The 26,532-nt window shown below is 35.7% G+C and overlaps 1 protein-coding gene and 1 pseudogene across 6 annotated transcripts in view; one reads left to right on the top strand and one right to left on the bottom strand.

Moving 5' to 3' along the window:
- CDC42SE2 (CDC42 small effector 2) overlaps positions 1 to 26,532 on the bottom strand; it is a 116,507-nt gene that overhangs the window by 35,663 nt on the left and 54,312 nt on the right. The window lies entirely within an intron of this gene.
- LOC140642023 (plakophilin-4 pseudogene) overlaps positions 1 to 26,532 on the top strand; it is a 36,096-nt pseudogene that overhangs the window by 549 nt on the left and 9,015 nt on the right.

The following is a 26,532-nucleotide window of genomic DNA, read 5'->3' as shown; positions in this document are numbered from 1 at the left end:
CAGTCATCCCTAAGATCAGTTTGAACCTGAGCATAGGTTTTGTGAGGCAGTGTTTCTCTCTCAGTAGCTTGAAGCTGCACTGAAGTGGATTTCTATCACCTGCAGCCTAGTACAATCACCAAGTAAATATGTCCACTAGACCTCTGGAAGTACAGCTTGGAAGCCAAGGAAAAGTCCTAGAATTACCAGCATATTATAAATGAGGCAATGAATCCTAAATTTTTTTTTAATATTTATTTTAGAAAAAAAGTAAGGGAGCAGGGAAAGGGCAAAGGGAGAGGGAGAGAGAGACCCAAGCGGACTCTGTGGGCTCAATCCCACATCCCAAGCCCAAACCAAGAGTCAGGCACTCAACTGACTGAGTCATCCAAGCACCCCTGAATCCTAAATTCTAAAGAAAGCAGCATCATGAAAAGCAAAGAGCGTCTAAGAACTCTAAGTAACAGCATCATTTAACTATGGGTAGAGGAAGAAAAGTCTACAAAGAGTATTTGGGTATTACTAAAAAGAGAGAGGAGGAAAAGCAGTTAATGTGACACTGGAGCCTGTTTCAAGAAGGAAGCTGATAACAGTATTACCTGACACAAGGATACCAAAGACAGAGAATTGTCCATTAGAATACACAGAAGACACTTGGTGGCCCTGGTTTACATCAGTTCCCTTGAAGTAGTACGGGCAGAAATCAGATTAGAATGAGTTAAGAAGTGAGTGAAGGGAGAGCAGAGTCAATAAATGTAGGAAATATTTCCTGGAAGAGCAGATAGGAACTCTTAAAAGACGTGGTAGGGTGGTAGCTTCAGTGAAGAAAAGAGCCATCCTGGAAACAAAAAGATCAAAGACCAAAGATACATTAACAAGATTACTTAGGTATTAACATTTTTGTCCAAGTAATCAAAGATTATCCATACTTATAAATTTCTGGGGATGCCAGGGTGGCTCAGCGGTTGAGCATCTGCCTTCGGCTCAGAATGTGATCCCTGGGGTCTGGGATCGAGTCCCACATCAGGCTCCTTGCATGGAGTCTGCTTCTCCCTCTGCGTGTGTCTCTGCCTCTCTCTCTCTCTGTGTCTCTCATGAATAAATAAATAATCTTAAAAATCAATAAATTTCTGAAAAAGACAACATACATTTATAAGCTATGCAACTATAAATCAGTAAAAGACAGCTACATTATAGGATCATGGACCCCAAACATTAAGTGAAATAACATTCCCCCCTTTTGTGATCTCCAAAGTCATGACTGGAAACCTGGTAAGACATGAATGATAGTAATTTTTATATTTGCATAGATGAAACTCTTCACTAAAGATAAATGCATATATGTTTAATGTCAAAAATGTAGGACTCTGATTCTAGTATCCAGAGGACAAGTCCTCTAACATAACATACTACAGGAAAATGACAGGTTAAGATTTAAGCGTATGTTCAAGGAGGACGATCAGAAGGAAGAAAATTTACATCCTGCCATAGTTAAAATTCAGAACCTGGGAGATTTATTTTCAAGCAGGGATGAACATTCCTATCTCACCCAAACTTCCAAAACAAAGAAGAGGCAATACTGTAATTGACTTTGTCCAGTGAACTAGGTAAATACTGTGAAGATTTAGAAGCTCAAGAGAACATTATGTTCCACTTACTTCCAAGAGGAAGATTCCAAGAGGAAAGGGTTAAATCCACAGTAACAGGAAGGAATATTATTTTAGTGTTGCATTTGAGAAATTTGATTCCACCCTGATCAAAGATCTCAGCCATTAAGAAGTCATTGTGCCAGTTGTAAAACAAGTCATGCAAATGAAAAATATGCAGCATAGGGAATACAGTCAATAACAGAGTAATAACTTTGTGTGGTGACTCATGGTAACACTTCTCTCATGAGAAGCACTTAATAATTGTTGAATCACTATGCTACAAGCCAGAAACTACATCTACTATACTTCAATTACAAATAAAAAAATTTTAGATGATAAAAGAAGTCACTGTGAAATGAAATCTCTTTTAACCAATTCTATGACAACAAATATACCTTTGTTTGAAATAGGAAATTCTTTATGCTCATCGCTATTACAACAGAGACATGGGAAAACTTCACATCTATGGTTTAATTTATTCTATCATCTTTTCTTAACTACATATAAAGCCAGGGAAATTGCCTTTTATTTGGAAGTTATGTTTTCCAGAAACCATTTTCAAATACTAATTTTCGATTGGGAGGGGTTGTAGTTTCTTCTCTTTTTAACTAAGTGTTCTTTCTGTTTAATACTTAAAATTAATGGCATCCTAATACACAATCTATAATACTTTATTACCCTGCATTTTCCCAAATTCAAACCTCCCTTCCATTTAGAGTAAAGCTAATTTAATCCATTAATTTGTGAATTTTAAAATACAGAATTTCCCACTCACATGTACTACTTTGAAAACGACATTCACAAGACTTCTTCCTCCTTCATGTTTAGTTGAAGAATGATTTTTAAAACTGCAATAATTTGTACTTCATTTTTGTAAATAAGACAGACAGGATATATACAGCTTAAGTTATTTCCACCTAGATAATCAATCTGGTGAAATGTACTTTCAAACCAAGCAGATGTTGGTTCTATATTTGTTAAGTAAATATATAAATCTAAAAAGGTTTCAAACATGCCAATACATTTCCATCTTCTTGCTTTTCTAAGCAAACTTCCTTTTCAGAATTATTTTTCAAAAAGCGTATAGACTTAAAACATTTACATATAAACACCTTGAGAGAAATATTAAGTTTATCAAAAAAATTCCCTAGTAATAGATATATTATAGTTACTTTCGTTTCTTGAGCTGACAGTTGCTTAAAACATCTCCATTTTGAAAGTCTTATACTTTTTAAAATCTTAAGACAAGGAAAGGAGTATCACTTTGCAACAACGTAAACAACTAAACTGGCCTGAAACAGAGCTCAGCACATTCCACACATATATAAGGGGTTAGATTGGTCTATAGCACCAGAGAGTATTCACAAATGGATAGATTCACAAGACATAAAATTTTAGAAAAGCTTGAAGTGAACTCCCTGGCCATCTGACTGGCAGAGTCTGAATTACAACTGAATTAAAAGCTCAGTCTCCTGGGTTTTAAAAAGAGTGGTAATAAAAATAATAAAAAGTGTAGTAGTACTCTCCACCATCAGCTTCCTCTCCTCACATTCTGCACTTACATCAAATACTGCAGACATTTGCTTTAACAAATTAAAAATTTATGTTCCAACATTCTACCCATAGAAAAACTGTTTTTTAGGTCAACTTCCAAAGAAACAATACTAAAGCCTTGATTTAAGAAACAGGACAATGAGGCACATCTTTAGCTAAACAGTTTTCTTCTGAAATACTTTAACTCAGTTGAGGTATTGAGCATGCTCAGTTTGTATGGAATGGAATCAGAAGTTTAGAATTTAGACTGAAATATAATACCTATGGCAGTTGTTAGTACTTCACTAATTTCTAGAAATGTTAGCTTGGACAAGTAATATAATGGAATGCTGCACTGCCAATGTCACAGGTCTGAAATGAATGCTAAATTAGATGATGCTAATGAAGACACTGTATAAATTATAAAAAGCCATACTGCTATAAGATTCCTTTGTCATCAGAATAAAAATAACAAATAGCAAAATAAAGTAGCAAAAACAAGTACTGTGATTTATAACAGCTACAAACTTTTAGCAAACAACCTAAAATTCTATCAGGAAAAAAATAAGATTAAAAAATGAATTGTGGGTCAACTAATATTCGATAAAGGAGGAAAGACTATCCATTGGAAGAAAGACAGTCTCTTCAATAAATGGTGCTGGGAAAATTGGACATCCACATGCAGAAGAATGAAACTAGACCACTCTCTTTCACCATACACAAAGATAAACTCAAAATGGATGAAAGATCTAAATGTGAGACAAGATTCCATCAAAATCCTAGAGAAGAACACAGGCAACACCCTTTTTGAACTCGGCCATAGTAACTTCTTGCAAGATACATCCACGAAGGCAAAAGAAACAAAAGCAAAAATGAACTATTGGGACTTCATCAAGATAAGAAGCTTTTGCACAGCAAAGGATACAGTCAACAAAACTCAAAGACAACCTACAGAATGGGAGAAGATATTTGCAAATGACATATCAGATAAAGGGCTAGTTTCCAAGATCTATAAAGAACGTATTAAACTCAACACCAAAGAAACAAACAATCCAATCATGAAATGGGCAAAAGACATGAACAGAAATCTCACAGAGGAAGACATAGACATGGCCAACATGCATATGAGAAAATGCTCTGCATCACTTGCCATCAGGGAAATACAAATCAAAACCACAATGAGATACCACCTCACACCAGTGAGAATGGGGAAAATTAACAAGGCAGGAAACCACAAATGTTGGAGAGGATGCGGAGAAAAGGGAACCCTCTTACACTGTTGGTGGGAATGTGAACTGGTGCAGCCACTCTGGAAAACTGTGTGGAGGTTCCTCAAACAGTTAAAAATATACCTGCCCTACGACCCAGCAATTGCACTGCTGGGGATTTACCCCAAAGATACAGATGCAATGAAACGCCGGGACACCAGCACCCCGATGTTTATAGCAGCAATGGCCACGATAGCCAAACTGTGGAAGGAGCCTCGGTGTCCAACTAAAGATGAGTGGATAAAGAAGATGTGGTTTATGTATACAATGGAATATTACTCAGCTATTAGAAATGACAAATACCCACCATTTGCTTCAACGTGGATGGAACTGGAGGGTATTATGCTGAGTGAAGTAAGTCAGTCGGTGAAGGACAAACATTATATGTTCTCATTCATTTGGGGAATATAAATAATAGTGAAAGGGAATATAAGGGAAGGGAGAAGAAATGTGTGGGAAATATCAGAAAGGGAGACAGAACGTAAAGACTGCTAACTCTGGGAAATGAACTAGGGGTGGTGGAAGGGGAGAAGGGCGGGGGGTGGGAGTGAATGGGTGACGGGCACGGGGGGTTATTCTGTATGTTAGTAAATTGAACACCAATAAAAAATAAATTAAAAAATAAAATAAAATAAAATAAAATAAAATAAAATAAAAAAAATGAATTGTGGTATAGATATTCATACAAAAGAATACGGTACAAAAGGAAAACTATGGCTTCACGTACTACATTGGATAATTCTGACGTGTTACTGAGGGAAAGCAGCAAAGTACAAAATAATATACATGGAATGATTTTATTTACATGAACTTCAAAAAGGTTAAATTGAACTATTTTGTTTGGAAATATATACACTGGTATAAAAGGAAAGCAAGGAAATTATTATAATAAATGTCAGGAGAGTAGTTACCTGTAAAGTTGAGAGCAGAGACTAAGAACAAGCTTATGCATAAAGTAACTCCTGGAATGCTGCCAGTATTCTACCTCTTGACCTGGGTGATATAGGTTTATAGGTATTTGCTTTCTAATTATTTACTAAATAGTACATTTATGGTCTCTACTATTTTCTATATATTTTTAAATAACAATTTAAATGAAATACAAGTAAAAGAAGCAAATACTAACAACTGCCACTTGATCATAATAGAATGATAAAAACAGGGAAGAGAAATGCAAAACATGGGGATCCCTGGATGGCTCGGCGGTTTAGCACCTGCCTTCAGCCCAGGGTGTGATCCACATCCCACATCGGGCTCCCTGCGTGGAGCCTACTTCTCCCTCTCTCTCTGTGTCTCTCATGAATAAATAAATAATAAAATATTTTTTAAAAATGCGAAACATAGAATCAAGTAAAAACGAACACCCTTGCTACAGACTTTGAAGGACCTGGTGAACCCAATGGGGTTGGGGTAGAGGTGAGGTCTCAAGTTCTACCAAATTATATGTTAGTCTTTCCTATAGTTTCCTATAAATGTAATCACATGGTATGTACTCTTTTGTGTGTGTGTGTATGTATATACACACACACACACGCACACACACACATATGTATATAATATATACATATCTGGCTTCTTTCATTCAGCGTATTTTTGACATTTATCTGTGTTACCTCTTTTAATTATTTTTTCTAAGTACTTTTCCATCGTAGAGATAGAGTACAATTTGTTTAACCACTCATCTGTTGTTATTACTGCTTTTCCAGCTTTTTGGTTATTAAAAATAAAGCTGTTATGAATTTGTACAAGTGTTTGTGTGAACATCAGTTTTCATCTCTCCAGAGTAAACATTTAGGGATAGAAACGCTGGATCTTACTGTAAGTTTAATTTTTAACTTTGTAAGAAACTGTTCATCAGTCTTCCAAATCCATTGTACCATTCTGCACTTGTGCCAGCAATGTATGAGAATTCCCGCTGTTCCACAATCTACCAACTCTTTGAATTGTCAGTCTTTTCAATGTTGGTCATTCCAGTGGGTATGAAGTAGTATATTGCTGTGGTTTTAATCTCCACTTTGATAACTAATGATGGTCTTTTCTTAAGTTTGTTGGCAATGCACCTATCTTCTTTTGGTACATATCTTGAGATCTTTTGCTCACTTTTTATTTGTCTTATTCAGTTGTGTTCTTCATAGATCTAGATCAAGTTTATTGTCCAAAATATGTACTGTGAATATTTCTCTCTGGGCTTTCTCTTTTTTAAAACAACTTCTTTCAACTAGTTTTTTAATGTGATAAAGTCTGGTTGGTAGATTTTGTCTTTTATAATTTATGCTTTTTGTGGATTGTCAAGGTTCTTTGCATTTCTATATACATTAAATTTAGTTTGTGTCAATGTCTACAAAAAAAGTCTCCTGCATTTCTGAATGGGACTGCATTTATAGTAACAACTACATAATGGAGAATTATATTTTAACAATATTGGAGTATTTTAACCTGTTAACACATGACATACTCAATAATTTGTAGCTTTCAGTGTACAGGCTTTATATGTGTTTTTTCCATCAATTTTTTTTCTTAAAGATTTTATTTATTTGAGAGAGCATATGAGAGAGAGAGCGCAAGCACAAACAGGGGAGAGGGGCAGAAGGAGAGGGACGAAGAATCTCCCTGCTGAGTGGGGAGCACAATGCAGGGCTTGATCCCAGAATCATCACCTGAGCCAAAGGCAGACGCTTAATCCACAGCCACCCAGGCACCCCTCCATCAGGTTTTGTTCTTTAACACTGTTTACACTTTTCATATGAAAGCTTTAAAATCTTATGTAGTCAAATATCAATTTTCATCCTAGATTAGAGGTTTATTTCACTTAATAAGCCATACTGTCTTCCAGGATTATAACCCTATCATTCCATACAGTATTGCTTAGGTTTACTTTTATAAATTGACTTGGACATTAATCATTGATATTTTATGTTTCATGGTAGTATTTTGACAGCCTACTCAGGCTTTTCCCCCCTCACATCTTCCTTTTTCTCTCTTAATTAAAACTCAAGTATTTAACACCAAACACATACTTATCATTATGTTTAGGGAGATAACAGAATTTTTTTTTTTTTTTTTGGCTCAATAGTGCAAGAGTTTGCAATACCAACATAGAGGAAAGTAATGTTCATAAACACCATTCTTTCAAGCTCTACTCCCCACACTTCTCCCCCTTGTATGAGAATGATTGCCATGTTTATCCTTCCCTCTCCTTAATAAAGTTTTTCCCTTTTCCCTTCCTGCTACTTTTCTTCTTTCTGCTTTTCATTTTCTCTCTTCCCCTTTTTCTTTCTCCCATTTCCATTGTACTATTCCCTCTCTTTAAACACTTCTTTAGTGGCCCAGATTAGGAGTAACAATTATGTGATACATAACTTCTCAATATATTAGGTTATGGACTTAAGTCTCTATTAACATTCTGAACTTTTCTCCTGAGTCCAGTCAGTCATTTACATACACTTGCAAATGAACATCTCATTTAATCTCTTATTTACCTGAAACCCAATATCTGAAAAATAAAATTCACTGCTCTTTCCCCTATATCTATTTTCATGTTACCTTTCTTGGTAGGTGGTACCACCACACAGTTTACCAAAGAACATACTTTTGATTTCTATCCTATCAGCAGTTCTCTGAATAAAACAATATTTATACAATGCTTTCTTACATTTAAACAAATCTTTACTGTTATTCAAAATAATTAAAGCACATAGCTTTTTAAAATTCAAGAAATAAAAAACTATCAAAAATGGCAAATCTCAAAAAAAAAAAAAAGACAAATCTCTAATCTATCCCTCCTTCATCTGTTGGTGGCCATCATTTTTAACATACTAACATGTTTCTTCTGATACTTTTAATTATAAATAAGATACTTACTGCTACTTCTTAAATAGTCAAATTGTAGATAATTTAATCTGACTTTCTGTTAAAATAGATTAGGATAGGTCTAGGTCTTTTTTTTTTTTCTTCTTTTTTTTTCCACATCACCCCTTACCCTTCAACTCTGTCACTGTCACCATCATCACTAGATAATTTTTTGTTGGATCATATTCAATGTTTCTATTATTATAATTGCTACTGCTGAAACAAGTAACTTCTTAGAATCAGCTATCCTTTTCTTTTTTAAAAGATTTATTTATTTATTCATGAGAGACACAGAGAGAAACAGGGGCAGAGACATAGGCAGAGGGAGAAGCAGGCTCCCCGCAGGGAGCCTGATGTGGGACTCAATTCTGGATCCTGGCATCACACCCTAAGCTGAAGGCAGAGGCTCAACAACTGAGCCACCCAGGCGTCCCAGCTATCCCTTTTTGAATCATCTTTCGCTTTCCCTGAGTTTATTAAGTGCTGAGCTTTTTTATTTGCTTAGTTTCTCTATGTACCTGTATCAGAACTGTAAAATAGGGATCCCTGGGTGGCGCAGCGGTTTGGCGCCTGCCTTTGGCCCAGGGAGCGATCCTGGAGACCCGGGATCGAGTCCCACGTCGGGCTCCCGGTGCATGGAGCCTGCTTCTCCCTCTGCCTGTGTCTCTGCCTCTCTCTCTCTCTCTCTGTGTGACTATCATAAATTTAAAAAAAAAAAAAAAAGGAACTGTAAAATACTTTAGAGTTGTAAAAGACCTGTAATTTACAAATACCTAATCATGTGTGGAGATGTGCTGATTCTTTGTGTTTTTTTGTTTGTTTTTGCTTTCGGTTTCTTCACAAAACCTGGCCTCTTGCTTCAAGTCTGACTAGGGGCTCTTTAGGCATGTCCCCTCAGTTCCTTTCCTATTTCTAGTAATTATGTATTCCTTTTTCTTCGTCCTCCTCAGCTTATTTTGTAAAATCACATACTCCAGTGGCTTTCTGTAGGTGAAAATACTTGATTCACTTACACCTTCCAAGTCCAGTAGCTTCTTAAGAGATAGTACATAGGAAAGAAAATGTTTTAAATCTTTTCATTTAACATTTGACAGACTACAGAGTATCAAGTTAAAAATCTTTTCCTTAGGATTTTAGAGGCACTGTTTCAGTCTTCTTCCTTCCAGAGTTGCTGCTGAGAAGTCTGGTGACATTCTAATTTGCTTTTTAGGTAAAAAATTTTCCCTTCTCTCAAAGGTTTAAAGATTTTCTCTTTACTCAAAATTCTCAAATTTCACAGAGACAGAACTTGGTTTCCTCCTTTTTCACTCAATGTGCCAGAGAGCGAATGAGTGAGCTCCTTCAAAAAGGAAAATGTTGTTCTTTAGTTCAGAAAAATGATAAGTACCTATACCATAGGACAGTTTTGTGAACTGGACAAAATACTTAACACTTGGCACATGTAAATACAGAATGATGATGATAATCAATGGTTATGACATTTACCAATTTGATAACCACGGTTTCTTGTTTTTCAAACCTTCCTTTAAAGATGAACTTCCATCTTCATAAAGTACATTAAAAGTTTTTTCAATTCATGCTTTTAATGATTATCTGCAAGTGGTAAGTGATGTTTGCATTTGTTTCTCTAAAACAGTGAGGGTTTTTAAATTTCAATTTTGAAACAATTTATAAAAGATTAGTAAAACAGAAATCTCCCATCTAACCTTTGTTCAGACACATTAACACAATTTCTTTTTTTTTTTTTTTTTTCACAATTTCTATATTGTGCCCTTATTGTGCATGACAGTTTAACAGCTAAGTATGAAATTCTCGGTTGACAGTCTTTTGCAGGACTTTTCCTTCAGTCCTTTGCAGATATTGTTCTGACCTTTCTTGTTGCTAATGGGAAGCTCACAATTGATCTTTTGGTCCTTTGAGTGTAAACTTTTGTTTTTTCCTATGGATGCTTTGAAGATTTGTCTTTCCATTTGGCTCCAATTTCATAGAATCTCTAGCTTAGATTCATTTCTACTTATTTAGGATTCTTTCACCTGTTTGTCAACTGCTATTTAATTTTCATTATCAATATTTTCACCCAACTATTGACTTAATTCTATAATCAAAATTTGCATTTTAACAAATTCTATGTGGTTCTTTTGCAAATTCACCTACTTCAGTCTCTTAATCTTTTAAACTTAGACATTTAGCTAGACTCAATTTACATGGTTTTCTTGATTATTCTGTTAAATCAATTCCTATCTTCTAATTAGCTTTCTTGTGTTGTCTGCTAACTCTCCTTCATGTTGGACTACTTCCTTGTAATTATATTATGAGCTCATCTTCACTGGGAAGTTGTTTTTCCTGTGAAAATCTAGTGCTCCTTGGTTGAGGAAGAAGCCCTCCAAAGAGTTGCATTTCCTAATACTTAGATACCCACACAAAGTGAAGTTCACAAAATCAAGTTTTAATTCCTTCATTTGGAATTCTCATACCACATGGATGCTACACATTTATACTGCACATTTCTGTGGAGGTGCAAGCTTCAAAGACAGTATGATACAGTGGTTGAGAACTTAGACCCTGAAACTAGACAGCTTAGTAAATTCAATCCTGGATTCTTCCATCTACAAGCTAAATGATCTTGGGGAAGTTAGTTAACCTCTGTGTGTTTCAGTTTTCTGTTCTATAAAATGGAGTTTACAATTTTAACTATCTCCAAGATTAATGTGACGGTTAGATAAGTAAAAGTTAAGTTGCTAAGTACAGAGGGTGGCAAACAATAGTTTAAACAAATAAATACATGGTATTGTTTTTACTCTGTTACCATTATCACCATCATTATTACATCATTATTTTTCTTTCCACCCAGAGAAATGAGCAGAGATAAACTTTCTTGATGATTACCAAAGCAGGTAGACAAGAATTTTTCTAGTCTCCCTTCTTAGATGGAGTAGCTCACATACAAAAACACACAAGTCTATTTATTATCATTTATGTTTAACAGGGAAAGTGAACAGGACCAGTATTATGGTAAAGAAAAACAAAAGTTACTTATGCCAATTAAATTAATCCCTTTGACAGCAATGACATATTTTCCACAAAAGCTAATTTAAATGTATACATTATTTGTATGACTATGCCACACAGGGTTAATAATATAAAGGATATTCAGTATGTATTTTTTTTTAAAGATTTTATTTATTCATGAAAGACACAGAGAGAGGCAGAGACATAGGCAGAGGGAGGAGCAGGCTACTCTCAAGGAGCCTGATGTGGGACTCGATCCCTGAACTCCAGGCCCAGGCCCTGAGCTGAAAGCAGAGCTTAACTGCATCCAGGTATTCCTCAGTATGTATTTTAAATAAGCGATTCTAACTTACTTCATCTATCGGTTATTAATTATTTAAAAACACATTCATATAGTAAATTGTATTTAGTCAGGTCTTCTCTTCTTGGTATAAAAGGTCTCGCTAGGTATGAGGGTTTTTTTTTTTTTTAAAGTTTTATTTATTCATGAGAGACACAGAGAGAGAGAGAGAGAGAGAGGCAGAGACACAGGCAGAGGGAGAAGCAGGCTCCATGCAAGGAGCCTGATGTGGGACTCAATCCCGGACCCCAGAGATCACATACTGAGCCAAAGGCAGACACTCAACCACTGAGCCAACCAGGCATCCTGGTATGAGAGATTTAAACTCTCAGAAGGGAATGCTTGTTTATTACCTAGTTACTGCCTCAACTGGCTGCCAAATCTGTTTTGCAAAATCAGGGCTGAGGGAAGGTAATTAAAAGGCTTGAAGAATGAAAAGTATGTGCAATTCTAGCTTCTTAGGCATGGAGTCTCCTATCAATTCCCTGAGGAGGTCAAAGTCAAATGAGCGCAAACTGCAGTCATTTATCTGGGTGTAGAACTAGGTAAGGCAGAGAGACCAGTCTTTAATATTGTGTTCCAGATACATCCCAGATAGAAAAGATCACTGTGATTTACGTTTGATTCCTACTTGCTTTGTGATAATTGCCTGAGGACTTTTCGTTAATTGGTATTCTCCCTAAATAAATGAGATACTCAGCTATCAATGGTCCTTTGGCTGAGACAAACTTTCACAAGATTTGCTATGACGAGAACTCTGTCACACTCATTACCTGTTTTAAATATCTCCACCCCAACATCATCATAAAAATTAACATTGAATTGTATTATCAAAGTGACTAACACCTTATCTAGCACATGGTAAATAAGGACTGACTCATGTTATTAGGTTATCAAATTTCCTCTCGTCAAACATCAAACAATATCAACAAAAGGTCTAGCACGAGACACCGTACGTCCTCTAAGTTTAAAATGGTTCAAAGATTTTCTTGTTAGACCAATAATATCTACCAAAATTTTTTTTCTAAGAATTACATATGTACATAGTATCTTTTTAGTTCCAGATGGAAGTTATGAGCACAAACAAGAAAGCTATATATACATCACAACTTACTTACATATTTTACATCATTAATAAGTTAAAGATGAATGACAACACCTGCAAAAAATGTATGCCCACTGCTAAAGACTAACCAGACTACAATTTATTTACAGTTCTCAAACTAATCATTAATTATTATTTTTCAACAGTTGCTTAGGACTTCATACACTTGTCACTAAGGTGGAATAGGTTTTCCTATTCTTAGCGTAGACAGGGAGGAGAAAAGAAACTAGTGTAGAAAAAATATGCCTTTCATGATGTTATACAGAGGTGGAGGTGGAAAAACCTAAAAGATTGCAAAAAATACACCATTAGTTTTATTACAAATCAAAACAATCAAGACATATCAAGTTTATTATAAATAAAAACCATAGGAATCCTTACAAAATAATGTGTAACTGAACTATTAGTAACTAAGAAGATAAAATTGGGGCAGCCCCGGTGGCGCAGAGGTTTGGCGCCGCCTGCAGCCTGGGGTGTGATCCAGGAGACCGGGGATCGAGTCCCACATTGGGCTCCCTGCATGGAGCCTGCTTCTCCCTCTGCCTGTGTCTCTGCCCCTCTCTCTCTCTATAAATAAATAAATAAAATCTTAAAAAAAAAAAAAACCTGCAAGATGTATGACCTTGGTCAAATAATACAGTTAAAAAAAAATAAGATAAAATTTACAGAAAAAGTTGATTTTGGGGGCACCTAAGGGCTCAGTGGTTGAGGTCCGCCTTTGGCTCAGGACATGATCCCAGGATTCTGGGATCAAGTCCTGCACCAGGCTCCCCACAAGGAACCTACTTCTCCCTCTATGTCTCTGCCTCTGTGTGTGTGTGTGTGTGTGTGTGTGTCTCATGAATAAATAAAATCTTAAAAAAAAAAAAAGGAAAAGCTGATTTTTCTCACCCTTACCAAAGAGACTGTTTTTAATCTACAGATATGCAGAACTATTTCCACAGTCAGCCACATTGTAGGCCAACCATATATACCAGGGCACCTACAGCAGTCATGATTGGGCCTCTTAGCCAGATAAGCCGCAGGCCAGCCTTGTTCACCACCATGCATGCAGCACTTAGTGGCTAGACCTCAAGAGATAGACCAGGGCAAAGTCCTGAACATCAGCAAGTCCACACCAATCATAACCCATCCACAACAGGAGAGTAAATGCAAACCATACAGGAAACATTCCTGGAGCACATGCCTCAGGTGACCAGGGGGAATTTGTGCTACAGGGACCCACAGGCACCTTCTGCATGAAGACACTCCTAAGGATCAGGAGATGTAACTGACTACCTAATTAACAGAAACAAGCGGAGACTAAAGCAAATGAGGAGGCAGGGGGTGTATGTTCCAAATGAAAGAATAAGACAAAATCTCAGAAAATGAATAAAATGAAACAGAAATAAGCAATCAATTGGATAAAGAGTTGAAAGTAACTAACCAAAGATGCTTACCAAACTCAAGAAAAGAATGAACACAGTAAAAAGCCATAGAAAAATACTTGGAAAAAAAAATTAAAGCTGAAGAATACAGTAAGTAAAATGTAAAATACACTAGAGAAATGAAAAGCAGATTGAATGATGTAGAATCGATCATCAATCTGGAAGACAGGAGAATGCTAACACCCAATGAAAATAACAAAAAGAGAGGGGCATCTGGGTAGCTCAGTCCCTTAGGCATCGGTCTTTGGCTCAGGTTATTATCCCAGGGTCCTGGATTAGAGCCCTGAGTCGGGCTCCCTCCTCAGCAGGGAGGTCAGCTTCTTCCTCTCCCTCTGCTTCACCTCTTGCCCCCAACCCCGGCTCTGGCATTCTAAGACAAAAAAAAAAAAAAACAAAACAGTGAAAAGAGAAAAAAAAGTAATCCCCAAACCGAAGATACCTTAAGGCACCACTAGGACATCAAGTATACTAATGTTCACATTATAGGGGTCCAAAAAGGAACAAAGAGAAAAGGACAGAAAACCTATTTGAAGAAAAAAGGTGAAAACTTCCCTAACCTGACGAAGGAAACGGATATCCAAGTCTGAGAAGCAGACAAGTCCCAAAGAAACCCACTCCAAGACACACCATAATCAAAGTCTGAGTAGTTAGAGAATCTTAAAAGCAGGGCCCCTGGGTGGATCAGTTGGTTATGTGTCTGCCTTTGGCTTGGGACATGCCAGGGTCCTGGGATCGAGCCCTGCACTGGGCTCCCTGCTCAGCAAAGAGCCTGCTTCTCCATCTCCCTCTGCTGTTCCCCCTGCTTGTGCATCCTCTCTCTCTCTTTCTGTCAAATAAACAAAATTTTAAAAAAATCAAAAAAATCAAAAAAGCAGCAAGAGGGAAAAAAAATAGTAACATACAAGGGAAGTCCCATAAGACTGTAAATTGATTTTCAGCAGAAACTTTGAGAGCCAGGCAAGAAAAGCAGAATATATTTAAAGTGTTGAAAGGAAAAAACTTAAAATCAAAAATACACTGCACAGCAAAGTTAACACTTAGAACGGTGGGAGAGATAAGTAGTCTTCCAGGCAAGCAAAATCTAAAGAAGTTCAGCACTCCCAGGGATGCCTGGGTGGCTCAGCAGTTGAACACCTGCCTTCAGCTGAGGGCATGATCCCAAGGTCTGGGACTGAATTCCACATTGGGCTCCCCACGGGAAGCCAGCTTCTCTCTCTGCCTATGTCTCTGCCTCTCTCTGTCTCTCATGAATAAATAAATAAAATAAAATAAATAAAATCTTAAAAAAAAAAAAGTTCAGCACTCCCAAACTAGCCTTACAAAAAAGTCTTAGAGGGACTTCTTAAAGAGAAAAGACTACAACTTCAAATAAGAAAACTACGAAATAAAATCCCACTGGTATGGGATGCCTGGGTGGCTCAGCAGTTGAGTGGCTGCCTTTGGCTCAGGGCATGATCCCAGTCCTGGGATCAGTCCCACATCAGGCTCCACGCAAGGAGCCTGCTTCTCCCTCTATGTCTTTGCCTCTCTGTGTCTCTCATGAATAAATAAAATCTTTTAAAAAATCCCACTGGTAGGGATCCCTGGGTGGCGCAGCGGTTTGGCCCAGGGCGTGATCCTGGAGACCCGGGATCGAATCCCACATCAGGCTCCTGGTGCATGGAGCCTGCTTCTCCCTCTGCCTGTGTCTCTGCCTCTGTGTGTGTGTGTGTGTGTGTGAGACTATCATAAATAAATAAAAATTTTAAAAAAAAATCCCACTGGTAAAAGCAAACATATGTAAGTATGCCTCAAAAATATTTTGAGTTGTTTCTGACCACCATCATAAAGCAAAGGAAAAAATGGAAAAAACACATGGAGTTTAAACAACATGCTACAAAACCACCAAAGGGTCAAGAAAATAAATCAAAGAGGAAATAAAAAACTACATGGAGACAGGTGAAAATGAACACAATGATACAAAATCTTTGCAACACAATGAAAACAGCTCTAATAAGGTAATTTATAGCAATACAGGCCTACCTCAAGAAAAATCTCAATCTAACCTTACCCTAAGGCAACTAGAAAAAGAGCAAAACAGAAGGTTAGTAGAAGGAAGTAATAAATATTAGAGCAAAAGTAAATGAAATTGATACTAAGAAACAATAGGCAAGATCAACAAAACTAAGAGCTTGTTCCATGAAAAGATAAACAAAACTAATAAACCTGTAGCCAGACTCATCAAGAAAAGCAGAGGGAACTCAAAGTCAGAAGGAGAAATTACAATCTATATCACACAAATACAGAGGATCATAAGACACTACTATGAACAATTAAATGCCAACAAATGGACCACCAAGAAGAAATGGACAAATTCCTAGAAACATACACTCTTCCAAGACTGACTCAACAAGGGACACATAGGTGGCTCAGTTAGGCATCAGACTCTTGATTTCAAATCATGATCTCAGTTTCCTGAGATCAAGCCCAGCATCGGGCTCTGTGCTTATTAGCAGTCTGCTTGAGGATTTTCTCCCCCTGGCCTCCTATTACTGGTACTCATGTATACATGCACTCTCTAAAATAAATAAATCTGAAAAAAAATTTACAAAAAAGGACTGATTCAAGGACAAAATCTGAACAGACCAATTACTATTAAGAAAATTGAATCAGTAATTAAGTAATTCCCAACAAACAAAGGTCCAGGACCAGAAAGCTTCAAAGTTGAATTTTATGGAACAGTTCAAGAAGAGTTAGTTACCTATCCTTCTCAAACTTTTTCAAAAAAAATGAAAAAGGGACAATACTCCAAAACTCACTGTATAAGGCCAGCTCTGACACCAAAACAAGACAAAAACACCCAAGAACAAAATTACAGCCCAATATTCCTGATGAATACTGAAGTAAAAATCCTCAACAAAACATTAGTGAACTCAATTCTATGATACACTGGAAGAATCGCATAGTGATCAAGTGGGATTATTCCAGGGATGCAAGATGGTTCAATATCCTCAAATCCATCAACATAATAAACCACACAAACAAAAGGGATAAGAATCACGTTATTATCTCAAGAAATACAGAAAAAAACCTGATAAAATTCAACCACCATTTATGATAAAAACTGTCAACAAAATGGGTACAGAACAATCATACCTGAGCTTAATAAAGGCCGTATATGACAAACGCACAATTAACATCATACTCAAAAAAATAATAAATAAATAAAAAATAAATAAATAAATAAAAATCATACTCAAGGGTAAAAAGCTGAAAACTTTTCTCTAAAATCAGAAACAAGACAAGGGTGTCCATTCTCACTGCTTTTATTTAACACAGTATTGGAAATCATAGCCATAGTAATCAGATGAGAAATAAATAAATAAATAATAAAATAAAATAAATAAAATAAAATATATCCAAATAAAAAAGAGTTAAATTGTCACTATTGGCACATGACATATTATATACAGAAAACTATAGATTCTACACAAAAAACTATTAGAAATAAATTCAAAAAGTTGCAGATACAAAATTAATGTACACAAATCTGTTGCATTTCTATACCCTAATAATGAACTTTGAGAAAGAGAAATTTAGAAAACAATCCCATTCATAATCACATCAAAAAGAATATCTAGGAATAAACTTAACCAATGAGGTTAAAAGACCTGTACTCTGAAAACTGTAAGACGAAGATATAAATAGAAAGCTATTCTGTGCTCATGGGTGGCATAAATTAATATTGTTAAAATGTTCATCCTACCCAAAGAAAGATATAGATTCAATGCAATCCATATGAAAATACCAATGGCATTTTACAAAGAACTAGAACAAAGAATCCTGAAATTTGTATGAAATGACAGAAGAATACAAATAGCCAAAGCACTCTGGAGAAAGAACAAAGTTGAATATATCATGATCCCTCATTTCACTATACTACAAAGCTATAGAAATCAAAACAGTACAGTACTAACACAAAAGGACACAGAGATCAATGGAAGAGAATAGAGTTCTGCAATAAACCCACACAGATACAGTAAATTAATTTTCAACAATGAAGGCAAGAACATCAACGGGAAAAACATAGTCTATTGAATAAATGGTGTTGGGGAAATGGACAATTACAAATAAAACGACTGAAAGTGGACCATTTTTATTTATTTACTTACTTACTTACTTACTTATTTATTTATTTATTTATTTATTTATTTATTTAAATTTTTTTACTGAGTAATCTCCACATCCAACGCAGGGGTCAAACTCACAACCCTGAGATCAAGATCAAGAGCCACATGCTCTACTGACTGAGCCAGCCAGTCATCCTGTAAGTGGACCACTTTCTTACATCATATGCAAAAATAATCTCAAAATGAACGACTTAAAATTACAAAAAATCCTTGGTAAATCAGACTGAAAAAAAAAACAATCCACATGACTTCACTTTTATGTAGAATCTAAAAAAAAAACAAAGGAATGAATAAAGTTACAAAACAAAAATAAGGGATACCTGGGTGGCGCAGCGGTTTAGCGCCTGCCTTTGGCCCAGGGCGCGATCCTGGAGACCCAGGATCGAATCCCACGTCGGGGTCCAGGTGCGTGGAGCCTGCTTCTCCCTCTGCCTGTGTCTCTGCCTCTCTCTCTCTCTCTGTGACTATCATAAATAAATAAAAATTAAACAAAACAAAAATAAACTCAAATATACTTAAGAATCTGGTGCTTGCTAGAGGGTAGGAATAGAGAAATAGGTAAAATAAGGGAAGGAGATTAAAAGGTACAAACTATAGGTATACAAAGTACAGCACAAAGGAATATAGTTACTAATATGTAGCAACTCTGTGACACATAGTAGCTAAATGTATTGCTGTGATCACTTCTAAATATATATAACATGCTGGATCACTCTGTCATACATAAGAAACTAATACAATAATGGTGTGTTCACTCCACTTCAATTAAAAGAAATCTCAGCATATATTTTTGAACCAGGATTTCACTCTACAGGTGTGTATGTATGTATATGCATGTATTTTGACAGATACTATTTTTTTTATTTTGTATACCATAATTTCAGAAAATAAACAAAAAAAGTACAATATGCATCCAAACCCCTTCACAGATATTATTGAGCAATAACCATGTATGAAGTCTCAGCAATATAGCAATTATCAACAGAGTAATTGAAATAGATTTGAACACTTTTTAAGATTTTATTTATTTATTCAAGGGAGACAGAGAGAGAGAGAGAGAGAGAGAGAGGCAGAGACACAGGCAGAGGGAGAAGCAAGCTCCATGTGGGGAGCCAGATGTGGGACTCGATCCTAGGTCTCCAGGATCAGGCCCTGGGCTGAAGGCGGCACTAAACCACTGAGCCACCCGGGCTGCCCAGATTTGAACACTTTGAAAATGTATTATTAACTAGGTTAAATATAAATATGTAGTATGCACAAAACTATAGAGTCACCCTCTATTTTATTTGTCTACTGAAGATGCAATTCACTTCGGGGTCCCATTCAGTCAAATCTCCCCACCACACCACCAAAACCCTCTAGATCTGGTAGTGAATTAAAATCTTAAGGAAATTATCTCTTTAGAATATTATTTCTTATGTCTAACAAATATTAAGTATTCATCTCCTGTAAGTATTACTACTTATTTAGAGTTTAAAAAATAAACCCTGATCAGAAGTTGCCTGATGTAGTAGCTAACAACAGGAAAACTTAATTAAGAGCAATTTAGTGGTGCTGGATGGCTATCTGAACTGAGACTCAACTCCTCCCACTCCTTAAAATCACCTGGACTGACACAAACTAATACCTGGCTGTTGGTCTTTCCCACTACATATTATTAATTCAGCATATAATAGTCCTCCACCCCCACCTGTAGGGGATCATTACCTTACTAAACAAAATAAAGAGGCATCTGGAACAGAAGACTACTGTAAAATAAAGACAAACATTCAACAACTTACACTATCTGAAACAGAATGCCCAGACTGGACAACCCAGGAGTGCACACTGAGTGACTGTAGAATTGAATGAAGAAAAGCTCATTAAAATTGGATTTGGGACACCAGAGGCGGAAGCTCTCCTATCCTATTATTCATAGTCACTTGCATTCCCACTTGAGCAGAAAGAATTTCACCCTGCCTAGCAACAAGCTCAGCCAATAAGAAAATATACCCCAACCAGTAAGAAGCCATCAGCACCCTCAACTCTAGCTTTCTTCCAATGCACTTTCCTTCAGAGCAGCCCCTCCCAGCTTTCTCCTTTTCTCAATAAAGTAATGTTCCTCTCTTCTCATCTCCATCTTTTTGCCTATGGTTTGCCATAGCTCGCATATTCCATTAACCTTGAATAAACTCATTTTGCTGATAAAATCACAAGCTGTTGGGGATCCCTGGGTGGCTCAGCGGTTTGGTGCCTGCCTTTGGCCCAGGGTGTGATCCTGGGGTCCTGGGATTGAGTCCCGCATCGGGCTCCCTGAGTGGAACCTGATTCTGCCTGTGTCTCTGCCTCTTTCTGTCTCTCATAAGACAGAATAAGACAAGAATAAATAAAATCTTAAAAAAAAAAAAATCACGAGCTGTTTTACTTTTAAAGCCGACAGGAGCTAACAGTACCATATTGGGGTATTAGTACTATAAAGTTACAATAAGAAACCATAAAAAGAACGAAGTGAAAATAATTATTAAAAAAAAAAAAAGACATCCAGATAAGAAGTTTCAGAAAGAGGGAAAAAGTAAAAACATTTCAAGATAAAAACATGTCAAGAAATGATGGGAATAAATTTTCCCAGAATTAACGATAAAAGAAGTCAACATTTAAAAGCCAAAAGAGCCAAATAAGACTTAAAAGAAAAAACTCATTCCAAAAAAAAAATTCCGATTATGTAAATTGGTAGGACATTTAGAAAATATCAAAAATTTTTAGAGGTAGTTTGTTAGAATGACTTCTGAAAAATCAAAAGTAACGGACAGTAATCCAGAAAAAGAAGCAACAAAAATATTTTACTGGAATACTTATGAAAGGAGGGAAAACCCCAGACACAAACTAATATCAATAATAATGAAATTATGGTTTAATGACAGATTCTACAGCCACTGTCAAAGTGTTGAAAGAAAAGAATATTTTTCCAAATTTTGTTTGAGGGAACTTAGAGTTCAACAACTGCAAGAAATTCACAACTACTGTGAGCATTTATTTCTTAAATTATTAAAAATTAAAATCTTGTTTTTAAAAATCCAACAAACTTGGTACATTGTGTTGTCAATATTTTACCAAGAATGGGCCAGCAACAATTACTTATTTTAGATATAATGCACAGAAATATTAGTTTCCCAGAATCCATATTTTTATACTAAAGAACAATATAATGCAGCTACTCTTATTGAGTAAGCAACTGATGATAGCTTTTTGATTAAATAACAAAATATAGTATGTAAAATTTCAACATCCACCATGCCAAAGAAAGGCCTGGTCTTATTTCTTCTAAGTGTTTTGTATTTTTATCAGTTTTCATTAGCTCAGCTCCACATGAGACCATTGCCTGCCTTGATTTCTGGAATTCTGCCCCAATTCTTTTCTAGTAGTCTGTGTTGCCAGGGTTGCAGCTGCACAACCAATTCTTATTAAAATGTAAGTCTTTGAAATGCATGTCTATGGAAAGGGATATAAAGGATTTCATTATCTTTTCTCAAAACCCACAGTGAGGATTAAACCCCCACCCTTCCCAAGCCATACTACCACTGAGCACCCTTTTTTACCAACTCATACATCAAATAGAGTAAATGCAACTGCTCAGTTTAAATATTTAAATAAAAAGTCATAAAGAAGTTAATTGCACAGTAGTGAAACAAAGTCTAGCAAAAATTATTTTTAAATGACTTCTAATGCTTACGATGTAATTGTAGGTTATAGCTAGATATTCACACTACTATGTAATACTTTAAAATACTATTACTAAATACTTCTGAAGAATAAATACTTGCAAGGTAGAACAGGTGATTCTGTGATGATAATGCCAGAATAAAAATTTCTTCAGAAACTTCAAGTCAGGAAAAGAAAACTGTGATTAATTTACTTAAAATGGAAAACATTTAACCAGGTATTAATTTTGTTGTAGAACACTAATGACCCTAAATTTTTCTTGGAAAAGAAGGGAAAAAAATCGAAGAGAATTTATACCCCCTTTTCCATTTTTCACTAGGGTATCATGTACTTTTGTTCTCTGGATAAAATCCTTAAACGCTGCTTGACCTTGCTCTTTAAAGACAACTTGTGACTGAATTCATTTTGTGAGAAGAGTTAATACAAAACTGTCAAAAGACTATGAAGGCAAAACTTTTCAATTAAAAATAAACAGAGGTCAGGACACCTGGGTGGCTCAGTGGCTGGGTGTCTGCTTTTGGTTCAGGTCATGATCCCAGGGTCCTGGGATCGAGTCCCACATCAGGCTTCCTGCAGGGAGCCTGCTTCTTCCTCTGCCTATATCTCTGCCTCCCTCTGTGTCTCTCATGAATAAATAAAATCTTTAAAAAATAAAAATAAATAAAATAAACAGAGGTCAAATACTACATTGCAAAGTGAAAAGACATACAGTTTTCTATTAAAACATAGTATTTTTAATGCTGGTACATGCTTGGAATTCTTGTAACATATAGAACCTTAGAATTTAAACTATGTAAGTGAAAATAAAGTTGATAAAATTCATTGGGGTTAAATATAGTCTACTCTGTTCTGGGGTCATTCAATCCTGGTTAAATTAAAGTAAAAAGATAGGGGTATCTGATTATACAACACACACCTCAAGTTACAACAACAAAGTATACTGAGAAAAAATTCTAAAAAGTGACTACGTGTCATATTTGAAGTGATCAAACTGAAATTAGGTCAAACGTACTTGATGAACTTTTTAAATAAACGAGAAATATATGATTATGATGCCTGTTAAAAGCATGCATTGGGATCACCTCACATCCATTATGATGGCTAGTAACAACAACAAAAAAGATAAACAATTAAGTACTGGTGAGAATGTGGATAATTCGGAACTCATGCACTGTTTGTAGAATTGTAAAATAGTGCAACTCCTATGGTAAACAATATGAAGATTCCTCAAAAACTGAAAAATAATACCACCAAATGATCTAGGATTCTCACTTGAGTACCTTTAAATAAAATGAAGGCAGAGACTGGAAGAATAGTTACACGCTCATGTTCATAGCAGTACTACTTACAACTGCCAAAAGGTAGAAGGGAGCCTAACGTCTATCAGCCAATGAATACATAAATAAAATGTGATATATACATATAATGGAATACTATTCAGTCTTTAAAAAGGCAGGAATTCCTGTCACATGTTATTGGGATGATCCTTGAAAACATTATGCTAAATGAAATAAGCCAGTCACAAAGAGACAAATACCATATGATTCCACTTATAAGAGTAATTCTACTTATATTTGAAATACTCAAATTCAAAGAAACATAACATAAAATGATGGTACCTGGGGCTGGCAAGAGAAAGTAAAAGAACTTTTTGTTTAATGAGTATTAGAGTTTCATTTTTGCAAGATGAAAAAGTTATGATGATCTGTTCAGAACAATGTGAAATATTACTAAAATTTAAAAATGGTTAAGATGGTAATTTTTATGTTATGTATTTTATACCACAATAAAAAAAATTTAATGTAATTGGAAACGGGTCTTACCCTTAGAGATTCTGGTAATTTGATAAAGATGAAAATTAGGATAAATAGGTTTTGTTTTGTTCCTCAGTACTACACATTAATTTGTGTGTGTGTTTCTTTTTAGTTAGATAATATAGCAATATATTACCTTAAACGCTGAATGGGGCAGCAATTTACCATTACCATGGTGTACAACTCAAAATATGTAAAAGTAAATCATGAATAAATCTTCTCACCATTATCCTTAGCCATCCAGCTCTCCTCCAGAGACACAGTCACTAGTATTAGCTTCTTGTATTCTTGTGCAGCCTTTCACAGATATTCTATACACATTTAAGAATGCACTTAAATATTTTTCCTTTTAAAAATATTTTCATGTGACTGCATATATCATTTGGCACCTTTCTTTTTCACTTAATACTTTATCTTGGAAATCAGGCAGTATCTGTAAATTTTTAAAAACTGCCTCGATTTATAAAGGCTCTATTTTATTGTAAGTATAATTGGTCTCCAACAGATGAAAGTTGACTTGTTTACTTCTACAACTATGATGCACAGAATAATACTGTATATTCACACATAGAATATGATGGAGTAAACCCAAAACCTGTAATATTTATCTGTGAGATAAATTACAAGATGTTTCTGGAAGTGATCGATCAAAGAGCTTATAGATTTAAATTTTTGTAGGTATTTTAGATTTTCACAAATTTCCTTCTAATAGAATATATCAAAATATACACTCATTAACAATATATTAAAATATCTGTACTTCCAATCTATGAAAAAAAATCTTGAAAAAATGCCTCCTTGACTCCAGTAATAAAAGGCAGAAAAATTTGTTTTCCAAGGTAAGGATCTATTTTGTTTGTTGTGGACCACTACACAGCTATAATATTTCAATTTAGAAAAAAATTTTTTTTAAGATTTTATTTGAGAGAGAGAGAGAGAGAGAGACAAAGAGCACAAGCAAGGGAAAAAAGGGAGAAGCAGGCTCCCCGCTGAGCAGGGCTTGATTCCATGACCAGGAGACCATGACCTGAGCTGAAACCAAGAGTTTCAAAACCAAGAGTTGAATGCTCAATCGGCTGAGCCACCAAGGAACGTTCATCATTATAGTCGTAGAATATATTTTTAATACATGAGAGAACTAGTTCCTTTTCTCTTATAATTTTTCTGTGTAATCTTATTTTTTTCCACTTAAATTGTAGATTCACCTAGCCTAATTCTTTAAAACCTTTCTGGTATTTTTACTGGTATCATTCTATATTATAAATTAAAAGAGAACAGTATTTTTCAGATACTGAATTCTAATGATGAGTCCCTATCTAAGCCTCTTTTGAGTCCAAGGTGATTCTACTACAAGTGATCTACTTTTTGAGAAATAATACTGTATCCAACTAAAAATTTGTACTGGTTAAGGGACAAGAGGAGCCATTACACAGTGTGGCTGTTTCTAGAAGGGAAACTACAGCCTTTATGTTTCATCTCAATACAGATTTCTCATTGTTCGTGAGACAAAAAGTTTTTCTTGCCAGAGGCAGAAACTGTTCTCCAAATCACTTTCTGTGGACCGAGCGTAAGAGAACAAACACAGCTGAACTAAGTGGTTCAGAATTCCATCCTATATAAAGAACTTAAAATGAGTGGTTTATATAGGCTTAGAGTACCAGGATGAAGTGGGAGCCTGAATGGGGGGGGAGGGCGGGGATTAAGAGTGAGTCCCAGAATGATGTTTGTTACACCCCCCTACTCCCAACCCATTTAAAAGACCCATACAGAGAGTTGCATCAAACTAAAAACCTATGTGTTCTAGTATGTAGATGAAAGGAATGGTCTTCAAAGGTTCTAATGAGTGACAGGCAGGACTTCAGCCTAAGAAAAGCATCCATCCTAACCACGGCCAGCTCAGCCTTGGCAGGTACATCTAGGTCCAAGCCTCTATCAGTCTCAAGTTTCTTTGCCCAGAAATGCATTTGAAATCTATAGTTTTTGACCCTAAGAGTTTTACTAATAACAGCAATACAGTCATGATTTTTAACCAAATTACTACCTCAACTGGCCTAGACAGTAATTGTTTCCTTTTGTGTGGATAATTCTCTAACTCTGGAAAAATAAAGAAATAATATAGAAACGAGGAAGTTAACCAAAACCTACAGTATTAATATTTTTGCCACTAAATATATCCATAATAAGTTATTATTTTGTTATATTAGTATTTTATGTTCTATTTATGAAGATATTTAAAAGATATGAAATTTGATATGCTAAATTTACAAGTTTAATTTATTAGACATTTAAAAATTATTTAAGTTATGGGGTGCCTGGGTGGCTCAGTCAGATAAGTGCCTGCCTTCAGCTCAGGTCATGATCCCAGGGACCTGGGATCAAGTTCCACATTGGGCTCCCTCCTCCATGAGGAGCCTGCTTCTCCCTCCACCTCTACATCCCTCCCTCTTTCTCTCTCTCTCTCTCATGAATAGATAAATAATCTTTAAAAAATATAAGAGACATGAAATTTTGATATACTAAACTTGCAAGTTTAATATATTGGACATTTAAAAATTATTTAAGTTTTGAGGTGTCTGGGTGGCTCAGTGGGTTAAGCATCTGACTCAGGTCATGATCTCAGGGTCCTAAGATCAATTTATTTATTTCACAGAGACAGAGAGAGCATGCATGAGCAGGGGGAGTGGCAGGCAG

Source organism: Canis lupus, chromosome 10 (genome assembly GCF_048164855.1).
Source record: "Canis lupus baileyi chromosome 10, mCanLup2.hap1, whole genome shotgun sequence".
NCBI classification, from domain to species: domain Eukaryota; kingdom Metazoa; phylum Chordata; class Mammalia; order Carnivora; family Canidae; genus Canis; species Canis lupus.
The sequence above is the reverse complement of the archived record's forward strand: the minus strand, read 5'-3'. Positions and strand labels throughout refer to the sequence as shown.